Here is a 14,311-nt window from a genome sequence, read left to right on the forward strand (position 1 = left end):
GTAGACATTCACTGGGTATCTGGGAGGGCACTAGAGTGCCAACGGTGGGTGGGGGGAGAGAATAGTGAGGGGTGGAACCAGGAAGGAATCTATGCTATTTCTTGGGCAGGTTGGAGTTGCCTAAGAACAGGCTCCTTGGACCATGGTCCAGCCATTTTAGGCTTCTCTGCCCTTGAGCCTCCATCCTCACAAAATTCAAACCCATCTATTGGGGGATGAGAGAGGAGATGTCAACATTTCAATCTCCCCTGCATCCTCCAATCTCCCCCGCCCTCCAGCGAGTGGGAAACCCCAGCAATTCCTGGCGCTCACCACCAGCAGTTCCTGAGATGTTCAACATGCTCATATCTGTCAAAAACCATTCACGAAGAAAAGAGAAAGTCTTTATACCTTTTATTCAGCCAATTTTCCCCGAGGCGCTCTGGGCTCGCTAAGAAAAGAGAAAGAGAAAGCAGAGAGAATCACAATCAGCCTGGCCCTTGTGCATCTGGAGTCGGGTGCTGCTGGCTCAGGGGGAGGTGAGGAGGGAGAGGGAGGCAGAATCACCCTCTCCTGGGAGGAAGAAGCCTGCCCAGGTGAGGAGGGTTCCACTGTATTTCAAGCATGGCAGGAAGTCAGGGCATCATTTAACACGCAAAGATGGAGTGGTACAGAACCAGGGACTTCACCTGCGCTTCCCAAACTCATGTCTCCTGTGACTTTGGGATGTTTCTGTTTTTCCTTTTCTTTCATTGCCCCCAGCCCTGAGTACATCCACAAATGCCCACTCTGTGAACGTTTAAACAGGATACTGAGTCTCAGCGTGGGCTTCCATTGCTATGAGGCAACCGGTATGAGTCACTGAAGAGGGTGGTCACTGTGCCCTGTGTGGTCATCTTATTAGTTAATTCTAATACCTGTTAAAGGAAAGGCAGCAAAGACTGCCACATCCATGATGAAGAAGCAACCATTGTGTGCTGTCTGAAATTAGGTACAGTTTCTGGTAGCTTCCATCAGCAGGAGTGACAGACCAGCAGGGACCATGCTTATTCACGCTGCCATACATGGACCTGTAGCCAGAGAATGCACAGAAGGAATTTCTGCACTGAGGGTTTCACACCCTGTGCTGGTCCTTAATTCCAGCATCTCAGGAGGCCACTTGGGAGCTTAGAAACAGAATGAGTGTACGTGCGTGTGCGTGTGCGTGTGCGTGTGCGTGTGTGTGTGTGTGTGTGTGTGTGTGTGTGTGTGTGTGTGTGTGTATGTGTGTACTTCTGTAAGTCTGTGTGTGTGTGTGTGTGTACATCTGTAAGTCTGTGTGTGCATGTTTATGTATCTGCAAGTGCACACCGGACGGTGCTCTGCAGCTAGATGTCTAGTATCTTTGTTTCTTCTTGTGAAGTCTCAGAACTCTCTGTGTACAGAGTTCGGAACACTTTTGATCACAGTCGTGTAGACACAGCAGTAGTTGTCATCTCAGTCATTTTCAGTGCACAGGTCAGAGCTTCCACAGTGTTACGCTGCTATCTCCACTACCTTCTTCCAGAATGTTCCCATTTCTCCCCAAACCTATTTGTGTGTGAGTTTTTTAAAATATTTTTATTTATGTATATTGGTGTTTTGTCTGCATGTCCATACATGCACCACATGTGTGCAGAGCCCTTGGAAGCTAGAAGAGGGCGTCAGATCTTCTGGAACTGGAGTTCCAGGCTGTTGTAGGCTGCTTGATATGGGTGCTGGGAACAGACTCCTGATCCTCTATAAAAGAAGGAAGTGTTTAGGGCTGGAGAGAAGGATCTGTTCTTCCAGGTGTCCCAGGTTAGTTCCCAGCATCCACACGGTGGCATCACAACCATCTGTAACTCCAATTCTAGGGTATCTGACATCCTCTTCTGACCTTCTGGGGTTTGAGGCACATAAGTGGTACACATATATTCATGCAGGCAAAATGCTCATATGCATAAAAAATAAATAAATCTAAAAATAAAAATAGAAACATTAAAAAGCAGCCTGTGTTCTTGACTACCAAGCCAGCTCTCCAGCCCCTATATGTGAATTTTTTTTTTTAACTTAGTAGAAGCAAGATGAAGTGAAGCCCTCCTGGGCTGAAAGGTGGTTGGACTGGGCATCTTTCTTGAGCTCTAGAAAAATCACCATCATTATCTCTATCCACATTGCCATAAAGAGCAGGTGGCTGTGGGCGTTTATTTTGCATGGGCATGCCTCATCCGGCCCTTTCCACAGCCACAGATGGAAGGAAGGTCCTTTGTAGATGTAACCAATCGTGGCCCTTTCTTCCCATTCCTACTTTTTATATGAAAAAAACTGAGGTCCTAATTGACACCGTACCCCCAAACACTGTAGCCCCTCTTTTGAAGGTGGAAAGAAGCACCCTTCTCCACAGGAAGCAAGAATGAAAACGGGCTTGGCTGGCTCTCCACTGGAGTCTGTGAATCTCCATGGTAACATCTGGGCATTCCATTAGCAGCCTACCTAAGATTCACGGCGGGGAGGGCTGTGGGCCGAGGGGCAGCTGAACTTGAACTAAGGCGCTGAGAAGGCCATGGCTGAGGCAGTCCGCCCAGGGAAGACAGCAGAGGCTGAGTTGGCTCTTGAAATGTTTTCACATTTCCGTGACTTAGTGGGGCAGGTGTGTTGGAAGGCACAGCGAAGCAAGCCATTTTGAAACAAGATGGATGGAATGAGTGGCTCACAGCAATTGCAGCCTCTTTCAGCTCGGGGGCTAGTCTCAGTGCTGACTGACTTCATAAGGGCACTTGTCCTCCCAACTCAGGATGATTTAGTCCCATCCCCACCAACCCTGAAGCACAAACACACAGCCAGAGACCTGAGAAAGGGAAGGACCTGCTGCTCTGCTGGGCGTGGGTCTGAGGACAGAACTGACGGGAGAGCTGGCCCCTTCCCCTGTACCCCTTTCCTTCTGCCAGTGTTCCCCTATACCTGGTTCTGATCCCCTGGACCGCCTCTGGCCCTGGGATTCCCAGTCTCTGGACAGCACTGGCAGATGAGCATGACCAACTGTCCCACCTTCCTGGTCCTGACTGTCGAGTTCTGAGTCACCTCCCACAGAACATGTCATGTGGCTCTTACTTAGTCAAAGTCAAATATTTCAGAGCCAGATTTCTGGCACATGCATATGGGCTCAATGTAACACTAGTCCGGGCCACTGTGGGAAGCTTGGGGGCCAGGGCTCATCTCCATCTCCTGAAAGCCTCTGCATTTGGAAAGTAGTGGGACTGGAGGGGTAATGGGAAGGCTGGGGAGCTGAATGAAATAGAGCAGCTTGGGTTTATTCTCCCAGGTCCTGGAGCCTGTTTATCTTCTGTCCTTTTACCAAGTCTCCAGAGTTACAGGGTCTTCCATGGCTCTCTGGAGGCCATGTTGCACAGGCAGGAAGTTGGTTTCATGCAGATCTAGTCTTGGAGTCACATGAGGACAGGTCACTCTGGGCTGGGGTCTTGCCGTGCATGGTTAGAATGCATGTGGGTTCCTTTCTTTACCCAGCTCTGCTCAGCGTAGCCCATTTTCTAACAGTTCATTCTGTTACCTCACCCCTCCTGCCTATTCTTGAGAAGGAACAGACCCAGAGTTTAATCCCACATCACCTCCGTGATGATGCTCCAGTGTGTGGAGAATGCCACTTTCAGTCAGTCACTCACAAGACTGGCATTTCCGGTCATTTTTGCCTCAATGAATCGGGTCCAGGGAGGATGGCCAGGTTAGCCACTGATTCTCCTAGGGCCGCTGTGGACACACTATCCAATGGTGTGAGTAAGCTGGCTTCAGAGTCTCCATCCTATCACGCTGCCCATTGCCAGTGCTTCCGGGTAAACCTGGGGGCTACAGACTTCCCGTTCCCCTTGGAGGAGCCTGGCCAGGTGGGAGGCTCCTGGATGGGCTGGCTCTTCAGTGAGTTCCCTGGCTTTTTATCTGTATCCCCTGCTGGACTGAGAACATCTCACACATAGAGGTCATGGCTCAGAGGCTCTGGTGTCTCCATAGCCTGGCACAGAGGAGGCTGCTGCTATATATGGGAGGAAGGAAGTGGATACTTGCTGAGTGAATAAGAAGGCCGGACCAGCCAGGTGAATACCTGCCCCTGGAGCCAGAACCGGTCCCCAGGTTGAAAGTGGGATCAGATTATTTCAGAAGAGTGTGTTCCCAGTGAGTAGATACTTACATCTGTGCCCTCTCTACCCCCATTCAGCCTCCAGCTTCTGCTCCCACAGGGCCTTGCCTGGAAATGTCCCTGGATGCCTGTTCTTCCTTCTCTGCCTAACCCAAAGGACAGAGCCTCTGGCCTCCCAAAGCCTTTTACCTGCCAAGCATTTTGGTCTTTAGAAATTAAGCTGGGACCTGCTTGTACAACCACCCGAAAGAAAGAACATGTCTCTATTAGCGAAACCCATTTTCAGCGTGATCACACGAAACGACCCACCAGATAAACACCCCTGCAAGCTGCAATGCCGAGGAGGCTTCGCTCACTCGGGCAGCTGTTTGGCTCTGCAGCTTCGGCCCCTCCCCCCTCTCCAGCTGGGGCCCCTTGGTGGATGGAGGGTGGGTGTGTGAAGGCCTGGGGACCTTTGGTGTGTCTCCATTTAGAGCTTGCGTGTGTGAATCTAAGGGGCCACCATTTGACCCACAGGCGTGACTCCTCAGTTCTTCCTCACCCTCCGCGTTCAGTTTCTACACCTCCTTAGAGGGGCGGCTTGGGCCCTGAGCCCCTTGCTGCACTGGAGCAGACTTACAGGGTACTCTGCGAGTTACTGCAGGTGGCAAGAAGTCCTTCCTGTGGGCATGGACCCGAGGAGCCTCTGCCTCAACTATCATGGGCTTGGGGGCAGGGGGTGTCTGCTCAACAGGCCTCGTCCTAATGATCCTGAGCTGTTTTAGGAGAACAAGCTGCCTGGAAGGCACAGGAACCACTTACAAACCCTGTCTTATTAAACGATCCATTTCTGCTTGCTCCCTGAGGGGACCTGGAGGTGAAGGGTGCAATTTTATAAATAAAAAATTAACCCGGGGTGGCTTAAATACAACTTTGGATGGTGGTGACCGTCATAGGGGAGCCACATTGACTTAAGGCGGTTTTCTTTGCTTCTGAGAAGAAATTCACCTGTAGACAGCTAAGAGCTGGTGTGGAGAGGGGGTAGAGCAGAAGGGGAGGGGAGGGGAGGCCCTTCGTTTGTGACCCTGGGCCACTGCCAGGGGTTCTGGCCACCAGAGGCCACTGGGGCATCTTTGAGCTCTGAGCACACTGCTACACAGAGGTCTACCAGAAGAAGCCCCTTAGAGAAATCCCCAGAGCAGGGGGGGAAGGGTAGAGAGGCCCTGCGTTTGAGCAGCCCAGCTTCCTCTCGCAGGAAGCCTAGACAAGGTCCAACAATCCAGTGCCCACCTCCCCAATTCCACATCGAACCCCCTCCAGGTTCCTCCACGTCCTCAGCTTTGGTCCTAGCGCAGTGAGGCCTGAATGGACACTGCTATGAACCATGTAATAGCAGTACCCACAACAGCACTGGCTGGGTGCCACTCACCATGGCTAGGGACTACGCCCTTCTGGGGCCACACTATTGGTGAAATCATTATGGCTTGGGTGCTAGAATCATTTCCAGTTCACAAATGACAGCTATGAGGCTGAGAAAGGTGAAGCAGCTCAGCCTAAGTCCTACAGCCAGCGTGAGCTGGAGCGTGGTTTCCTCTTGTCCAACAGGCTCACTCTGGGCTGTCTGCTCTGCATGTGTCTTGCCAACATGGAGCCTGCGGCATCAGCTTGTGTGTGGAGAGCAGGCCCACCTCCCTTTGGAACAGACCCTGCACTCAGCCTGATCATCACCGGCTCCAGTTCTGACCTGCAGCTAGCCTAGGATGTGAGTGGCCTCAGCATCCAACATTAACCCACAGCCTCCTTTCTCTTTACAGCAACCTGAGCTGCCTCTGCTCTGAGCATCTGCAGACAGCTGGTTCTTCTGCTCGCGTGGGCTCCGAAAGGCCTGTGTGCTTTTACCGGTGGCTGCTGTATAGGCTGGAGAAGCTGGATACTGTCAATTGCTCCTGCTGCAAACGAGGTTCTACTGGAGGGAGGAGGCTAGCTGGCGCCTTGCACCCCCATTTCTCTTTTGTATGCACTGAGCCAAGCACAGACCTGTGGATTGGAGGGAGCTCACCGATCACAGTTGCAGTGTGGCAGCCTGCAGCTGAAGAGGACCGGTTTCTAATCTGGAGATGCTACCCTGGATCGCGTGCAGCCCTCACCTCCAGGGCCCAGCATTGGGCCATTTTAAGTTCACAGATGTCCCCTCAGCCTTCCACACATGGACGAGATGGATACCAGGCAGCTGTGCTGGGCAGGAGAGCGTCTCTCACACATTCATGTCTACCCAGCACCTCAGACTGTGACCTTATTTGGCAATGTGGTCTTTGTAGGTGTAACTGGTTAAGGTGAGGTCACATTGACTCAGGGTGAGTACCACTCTAACGACTGGTGTCTTTCCGAGAAGAGGGGATGACACAGACAGGCTTGCGCAGGCAGGAAGTGGAGGCAGAGGCTGGAGTGACGTGTCTGTTCTCAGACAGGAAGGGGAGCTGGCAGAGTCTAGGAAGGCCCTTCCCCTAGAGCCGCCAAGCAAAGCTGGCCTTGCCCGCCTCAGCTTCAGAATCTGCATTTCTTCCCAGCTTCTTGGTCTAGAACTGGGGAATAAAACATCTCTGCTCTTTAGGCTGCCCTGGTTCTGCCCGTTTATCACGGACAGCCACCCACCATTCATTCTTCCCCACAGGCTTCCATTTCCTGTGGAAAAGGGGCTGGGCCACACCCAGCCCAAGAGACCCAGGGAAATCCCCTTGAGGAGTATTTTGTGGATTTTTCCTTATTACAGAATAACACACATAATGTTTAGAGTCTTACCCATTCTAGGTGTTTGAAGCCTTGCATAACCATCCTCATTATCTCGACAACTTTTTATCTTTTCAACCTGCTCTGTAGTAAAGGTCACATTCCCTTCTCCTCCCCTGGTTCCTGGCAACTCCCATGCTACTTTATTTCTCTTTTTAATTACATACATTTATTCTTTGTGCCTGTACATGCACACACATTCATGCCTAGGCAACTGTGTGCCACTGCACATACATGAAACTCAGGGGGTAACTTGTGGGGTCAGCTCTCCTTTCACTGTGTGGGTCCTGGGGGCCACACTCTGTAAGCCTTAATCCTCTGAGCCATCTCACTTCCCTCTACTTCCTGTCTTTGAACCTGGTAACTCTAGGACCCCATCTGTTACATCTCGAATACGACACACTCCCTATGGGCTCCTATGTTTGAACATGTGGTTTAAGCTAGTGGAAAGGTTTTGGGAGGTTAGGAAATCTTTGAGATACAGGGCCCAGATCCCCTCCCTCCCTTAACCCCTCCAGCTGGTGGACCCTGACCACCAGGGAAGGCCTTAAGGGCTATGATACGGCCCTGCTTCTCATCCTGACTCTGCTTCCTATATGCTGACGTGTGAGGAGCTGGCATGCACACTCCCCCTGCGTCTGTCGGGTGTTCTGTCACAGTGAGAAAAATAACCAGTGCACTCCTGTAACTGGGATCATAGGGAATCTGTCCTTCTGCATATGGCTTCTGTCACAACCCATGATCTCCTCAGGGTTCATCATGATGTCATCCATCAGGTGTCAGTCAGGGGTGTTTCTCTTCTAATGGCCAAACAATCCTTCCTTGTAATAACAACACACTTTGTGTATCCATTCTTCTCTCTAAGACCATCTGGATTTTCAATCACCTTTTAAGGCAGTGAGTCTGATAACTGGCCATATTCTCCAGTTTGCTTTTGCAACTAGCAAGTTCAGAAAAGCGGTTCGTGACTCAAACTTGTTATCCAAAGGCCCCTGCAGTCTGATTTTAGAGACCAATCTTTCCAGCATTCTGATTTTGACTTCTGACAATGGACTTCATGAGGATGTGACGACAGAAACCAAACACAACAGAAAGATGTCATAAAAATGGAGAGCCATCCCCAGTGTCCTGGCTGGGCTCTGCAAACCATGTCCTCTCCCACACTCAGCTAAACCAGCTCAGTGTTGGCCACATCTGGGCAGCTGTCCAGTCTCTACTTGGCGGGCACATCTTGGCTCCCGTCCCCTTTGTTTCTTTAAAAACATGCCTCTCTTCAGTGTGGAGGACCAGCCAGGACAGTGTCCCCAGCTGCTGTCAGGATGGGTCTGTGTGCCACAGGCTGCCAAGTCCCAGCTGGCATCTCCTGGGAGGTGATGCTTTTGGGAAGTGGGGTCTACTCGTCTCTCACCTTGAGGTGGGCCCTGCTTAGACACACCCCTGAGCGTCTCCACTGGGGGAGATGGAGGTAGGGATGAATTAATGCTCAGGGGACATTGAGGGATATAGTTCAGTGGTAGAATACTTGTTGAGCATGCCTGAGGGTCTAAGCGGAACCCACTTTGTAGTTCCCAGCACTACAAACAAACAAACAGACAGACAGACAAACCAACCAACCAACAAGGCAGCCTGGATGCAGAGCAGAAGCTCCTCACAGCATGCACACCACCAGGGCACACAGACTTCTTAGATGAGCATGTTTTGGTTGGTTTTTTTGTTTTCTTTTTCTAGGCAGGGTTTCTCTGTGTAGCCCTGGCTGTGTTGGAACTCACTCTGTAGACCAGGCTGGTCTCAGACTCAGAGATCCACCTGCCTCTGCCTTCCAACTGCTGGGATTAAAGGCGCGCGCGCCGCCGCCACCACCACCACCTAGCTTTTTTGTTTTGTTTTGTTTTTAGGTGAGTGTGTTTGGGTATCAGTAATTAGTTAGATGTGGCCTTTTTTCCTCTGGGAGACAAGGAAAAAAATCTTATTTCCTACACAGATCCCCAAAGAACCCCACCCATTCACTCCTCTAAGATGTTCAAAACTCTGTCTCAGTTGATGACGAACCTATAAAGGGGCCCAGTTCTGAGAAAGCTATGTGTAGAGGCTCTGGGGACTGGGTGGGACTGTGGGGGCAGCCCAGGATTAGATAGGGTCCTCAGTTTACCTTGTATGGTTGCTAAAGGATGGTCACAGGGAACATACCTGAGCTTTTTGAATTTAAACAACAGCTAGACCCCCACTTGTGGCTGTAGATGAAAGTCATGTAGAAACTTCTACTTGGAAAGAGACAGAGGACTTGAAGTCTGCAACTCCTCTAGTCCCGAGGAGGAGAGAGAAGAGATACCATGGGGCTGGTAAGCCAGGCCCATCTCCCTTTAGGTGGGGACCCCCTATCAGTCCTGCAATTCTTCCATCTCCAAGCCTCTTGGGTTATTTATTTGTGCAAGGTTGGGGAAGGGGCAGAGGCTTGACCACTAGGGAGAGAAGAGTGGCCCATGGAAGCCAGGGAGACCTGCTCCTGGCCAGAGCACATACCCTTCCTTAGGCTCATCTTAGGTGAGGTTCACCCAGACAAGGTAGCCAGGATGGGCCTTTCAGAGCCCTGGGGCCCAGGAAAGGGAAGGGAGCTTAGATAAGCCAGAGGTTTCAACACGCTGTCCTGTCCTGGCAGTTCATTGTGGTGAGCTGGGCATGTGGCGGGGGTCTGGTCCTCAGAGATCACATTTGCACTGGATTTATTTGTACCTCTTCCAGGGGTGTGGCTCAAATCTGAGGGGACGCAATGTCACATCCATAGGACAGACTATCCCCCAACTACCTTAGGTAGTTTCAGTGGAAGTTGAGAATCTTTCTGACAAAACCAAGAATAATTGGTGGGAACCAGCCTGTGCCCAGGGTTGCATGGTCAGATACTTTGCAAATCTTATCCAGTCCTGGAGAGCCTGCCAGGTGGTGCTTTGGTCTTCAGGCACCTGTGGAGGGGGCGGGTCAAGGCCATTCATTCCCACAATGGCCACTGCCATAAGCATCTGTCTTTCGGGTGACTTCATTAGTTACTTTTCTTGTTGTTGTGACAAATGCAAAATCAACTTAAGGAATCCACAGTTCCGGTCCAGTCCATCATAATGCAGAGGCATGGCAGCCTGAGCCTGAGGCGGCTGCTCACACAGCATCCACAGTCAGGAAGCAGAGGCCAGTGAATGCTGGTGCTGAGTTCACTTTTTAATCAGCTTGGGGTTTCTTTTTCTTTTTTTTTTTTTTTTTTGGTTTTTCGAGACAGGGTTTCTCTGCGTAGCTTTGCGCCTTTCCTGGAGCTCACTTGGTAGCCCAGGCTGGCCTCGAACTCACAGAGATCCGCCTGGCTCTGCCTCCCGAGTGCTGGGATTAAAGGCGTGCCATCAACGCATGAGATGGTGCCACACACATTGAGGGCTGGCCTTCCCACCTCATTTAATCCTATCTAGGAACTCCCTTACAGACATGCCCAGAGGTTTGTCTTCTAGGTTGTTCTAGAGCCTGTCAAAATGACCACCAGTATTGACCATCTCGGGGACTGAGGCTGGAGGGAATGCTTTTGGGGACCTGCAAAGCAAGCCAGTGTCCGGTCTTTAAGCAAGTCCTACCCCCGTGGCTTCCTTTCAGGTCTCAGAGCCCTGTAGACCCAGCGGGCAGCCCAAGGCCACATGGCTACTTCTACAGGAGGGCTTTATGTCTCCACAGTCTAAGGAAGGTCTTTGCCAGTGTGGAGAGAGCTGCTGGAGCGAAGCCGCCCTTTTCAGATCAGCATCACGCTTGCCTCTTCCTGCCGCTGACACAGGACTCCAGAGACACCGCCCTCCTCCCCTCCAAAAAAAACTACCCAGCCCTGCAAATCCATCTTGGAGACTACAGAAGAGCCTGGGGACCGGCGCAGTTTCTGCTGCTGTTAGGCTGCCGGCAGCTACGGCGTGCTCAGATCTCCGGGCTACTGTTTGTGCTTGGGCTGCAGATTGAGGCACGGAGAGTTGCTGAGCCATAAGCAAAGCTGAGACCTGCTGTTGACCACGCCCAGGTCAGTGCATCCTGGCCACTGGGCTCCAGCCCTGCTGTGCCAGCCACCTTTGATTTTCTGTTGCTTTGCTTTGGCATGTGAGCCTGGCTGCCCCCAGAGGGCAGTCCGCCCTGAGCTAGCTCGTTCGCAGACTTCTAACAGCTGGTCTGGGAGTGTGCTTGTTATATGCAAACCTCCAGTCCAGGGCTCCAATATTCCAGGCCACTGTTCAATCCTTCCAGAGCCAGATACTGGATACCTTGAGGCAATTACTGAAGTCAAGAGCCTACTGCAAATATTCAAACCAGGCAGTCCAACTTGCTGGGGTTCACCTGTTCTATCCTTAGAAAGATAAGGTAGGCTCTTACCTGTGTTCCCCCTGGTCCATCTGCCCCTTATGCTCACCTGGTACCTCCCTGTGTAGCTCTTGCTAGACTGTGTTTCCTGAACCCTTCCCACAGTCTGTGCATCTCACCACATAGAGCAAGAACCAAACCCAGACACTCACCCCCACCTCCCCCAGCCCAGGACCGAGGAGAAAACTCAGTCAGTAATGTGCTTGTCTCCCAAGCCTGAGACCTGAGTTTGGCTCCCAGAATATACATCAAAATGCAGGGTGCGGTGGTCTGAGCTTGTGTCTCTCACTAGAGAGGTAGAGACAGGAGGACTCCTGGGACTTGTCGGTTGGCCAGTATAGGCTAATCGGTGAGCTCCAGGCCAAAGCAGGTGACACAAGGGGTTGTCTTCTGGCCTCCACAAGCATGCACACATACATGCACACATACATGCACATGCACTTACATCTGCATTTACAAATGTGAACACACACAGTTTTTAAAAGCCTGGCCAGCATGTGTGACTGTGCCACCCCACCCTCACATCGTACATGCCAGTGTGCCTCTAAGGATCATGGGTCCTGTAGGACAGTCTGCTGTAAGGGATAGCACTGAGAGCTTTCCTGGGGGTGGAGAACAGGTTAGCGCTTAGCTTAGCTTGGAGCCACTGATTGCCACTGCAGAGTCACCTCAAGAAAACTAATTCACTTTCAGGATTAACACGTCTGTGCTCATCAATTTCAGGTCTTCTGCAAAAAGTGTCAAAAGTAAGAGGCAAACATGGATTTTTATCAAACCCGCATCCCGGTGCTCGTCTGCCTGCGACTAACCCACATGGACAAGCAGCTAATTTGCAGACGGTGCCTGGATTGACAGTTCCGTTTATTTAATAACAGATAGCTGCTGTCTTCCCGGCTTCTGCTCATATACAAAGTCTTTGCTGAGACGGAAAACATGATAAATTGTGGATGTGTTTACTCTTACAGTCCCGAGGCCCTGGGGCTAATGGTCAGAACTTCAGATAATAATAACAGAAACAGCCATTCGGGTTGTTCTTTTGGAAGTCTCTAATGAGGACAGTTAAGTAAGCAGATAGCGGAGTGTGGGTGGCAATGTACCCGTGGGCAGATTTGTTTTGGTGGCTGCTCAACACAGGATGGGTATTTGCTTCACTGGATAAATGTCGTGGGGTGGGTTTCATATGCCCTGCCTCTTGGTTTTGAAAAACAGTAGGGTGGACACACCCCAGGAAAGGATTCCTTATGGGGCTCCCTTAGATTGATGCTTCTGGGTATCTAACACCAGCCTGGCCTCCTTAGCCAGCACCCCAGGCCCAGCTCTTCATGGAGGTACACACTTCGGACAATTAGCTCCATGCCTAGGCTTCACCTCTCCCCACATACTTTTCAAGTGACTCATACCATGGTCACTGCAGATCATTGTGTGGTGCTGAGGACCAGTACTGACTCCTCCAAAGATATTCCATAGCTCCAGCTTTAGTCAAAGGTATCACTACTGATTAAGCACCCCAAGTTCAGAGTTTCTAGACATGCTCACTTCACACCCCAGTCCCCAGTCCCCTACATTGTCCCCCAGATTCTATCCATTCTCCCCTTTAGCACCTCTGTGCCTGCCAGCCCACATCTCTTGCTAGAGTGACATTCTGTCTCTGGTCTTGATCCTAGCTCAGAGGCCCTGCTGATCCCTGTCTGTTCCCGACCCAGCAACCATCATGGATCCATTTTTAGTTCCATGCCAACTGTCTGTTGCTTCCCTACTATGCTCGGTCATGTTTCAGATCTTTTTCCTCCCGGCTCCTTCTACCCAACACACTCTCCTCAACGGAATGAGATGGGGGTGCCCTTGTCTCCCTCTCTCGGTGGAACCAGAGCCTGGTAGCTGTGCTGGCCCCCAGGTACAGTCCAGGGCCCTCTCTTTATTCCTGTACCTCTCTCCTATGAGACATCTTCAATGTGGTGGCATCAGCTCCACCTAGATGTCCATGGGATCTGATTTGGCAGTCCCAACTGGGATTCTGAGGGCCAGGCTCAACCTTCAGATACCTCCAGCTCAATTATGCTCACCTGGGTGTCACAGTCCCAGCCCAGCCCAAGTCACAGTTCTGTACTATCACCAAGAATATTGAGTTTATCCCTGTGTTAGCCCACAGAGCCATCTCTGACCTGATGAACAGATCACTAGGGTACTCTTGATTTTGCATTCCATCACCCACCACCTAATCGTGGTTCTAGCAGCTTACCTGCAGGGTGCCGCTGGAGCCAGCCTATGCCTGTGGCCACGGTCTTTCCCTCTCAGCTCAGCAGTATCACCTCCCAGAGTGCCCCCATGAGGCCATCCCTGACACACCACACCTACCCTGTCTTAGCACACTAGTTCTATTTTTTTTTCCTTTGGTCTGTATCTCTCCTTTACAGTGTCAGGACTCGGGAGCAGCAATCTGAACCTCTGGCTCCCCTCTTGTTTCTGGCAGCACCCAGCACAGGATGGCAGAGCCACACACACCTGCTGGGTAGACTGGGGTAGACCTGCAGGGATTTGCTGGGGTGGCTGCCTGAGCTACAGCAGGGAGCCTTCCCTCCTCTTGGTGTTAGGAGACTGATGCCATGGCTGTTTGCCAGACGCCCTTCTCGTGGTGGGAGACCGGAGTAAGGCACGTTGACTTTCTTAGCGTAGCCTGAGAACTCAAGTCACGCCAGAGGGAGCAAAGGATGTCGACAGCTTCCTAGCGTCAGGCTAAGACATGCTTGCCTCTCCACAGCCCTCCACGTGGGATGTATTCTGGTCTGTGCTCCCCTAAAATGCCCATTCCCAGGGCCTCCAGAGATCAGGCACTTGACCCGGATCCTTGGTGACTGTCACCTGCTCTGTCAGACCCCTCTGCCCCAGCTCTAACCCCAGATGGAGTCACTTGGCCTGCGACTTTCAAGCCTTGGGTGCTCCCAGCTCCCGGATACCCCTCGCTCCCACTTGGGAGAGTCTCTGTTCAACTCTGGTACCTGGCAGGAGAAACCCTTCTCAGGCACCTGGGGCAGAACTGCCACTCAG

General features: G+C 51.5%; 1 protein-coding gene across 11 annotated transcripts in view; it reads right to left on the reverse strand.

Annotated features, from left to right (window-relative positions):
• Positions 1-14,311, reverse strand: part of Rbfox3 (RNA binding fox-1 homolog 3) — a 426,573-nt gene that overhangs the window by 120,919 nt on the left and 291,343 nt on the right. For 4 of the 11 annotated variants that reach the window (XM_016008571.3, XM_076543863.1, XM_076543867.1 and 1 more), the window contains exon 4: positions 391-430. The exons of the other annotated variants lie outside the window; for them this stretch is intronic. The gene's annotated coding sequence lies outside the window, so the exon portion shown is untranslated. The remainder of the gene's footprint in view (positions 1-390; positions 431-14,311) is intronic. 11 annotated transcript variants of the gene reach the window in all.

This window comes from Peromyscus maniculatus, chromosome 8 (genome assembly GCF_049852395.1).
Source record: "Peromyscus maniculatus bairdii isolate BWxNUB_F1_BW_parent chromosome 8, HU_Pman_BW_mat_3.1, whole genome shotgun sequence".
In the NCBI taxonomy this organism is placed as follows: Eukaryota; Metazoa; Chordata; class Mammalia; order Rodentia; family Cricetidae; genus Peromyscus; species Peromyscus maniculatus.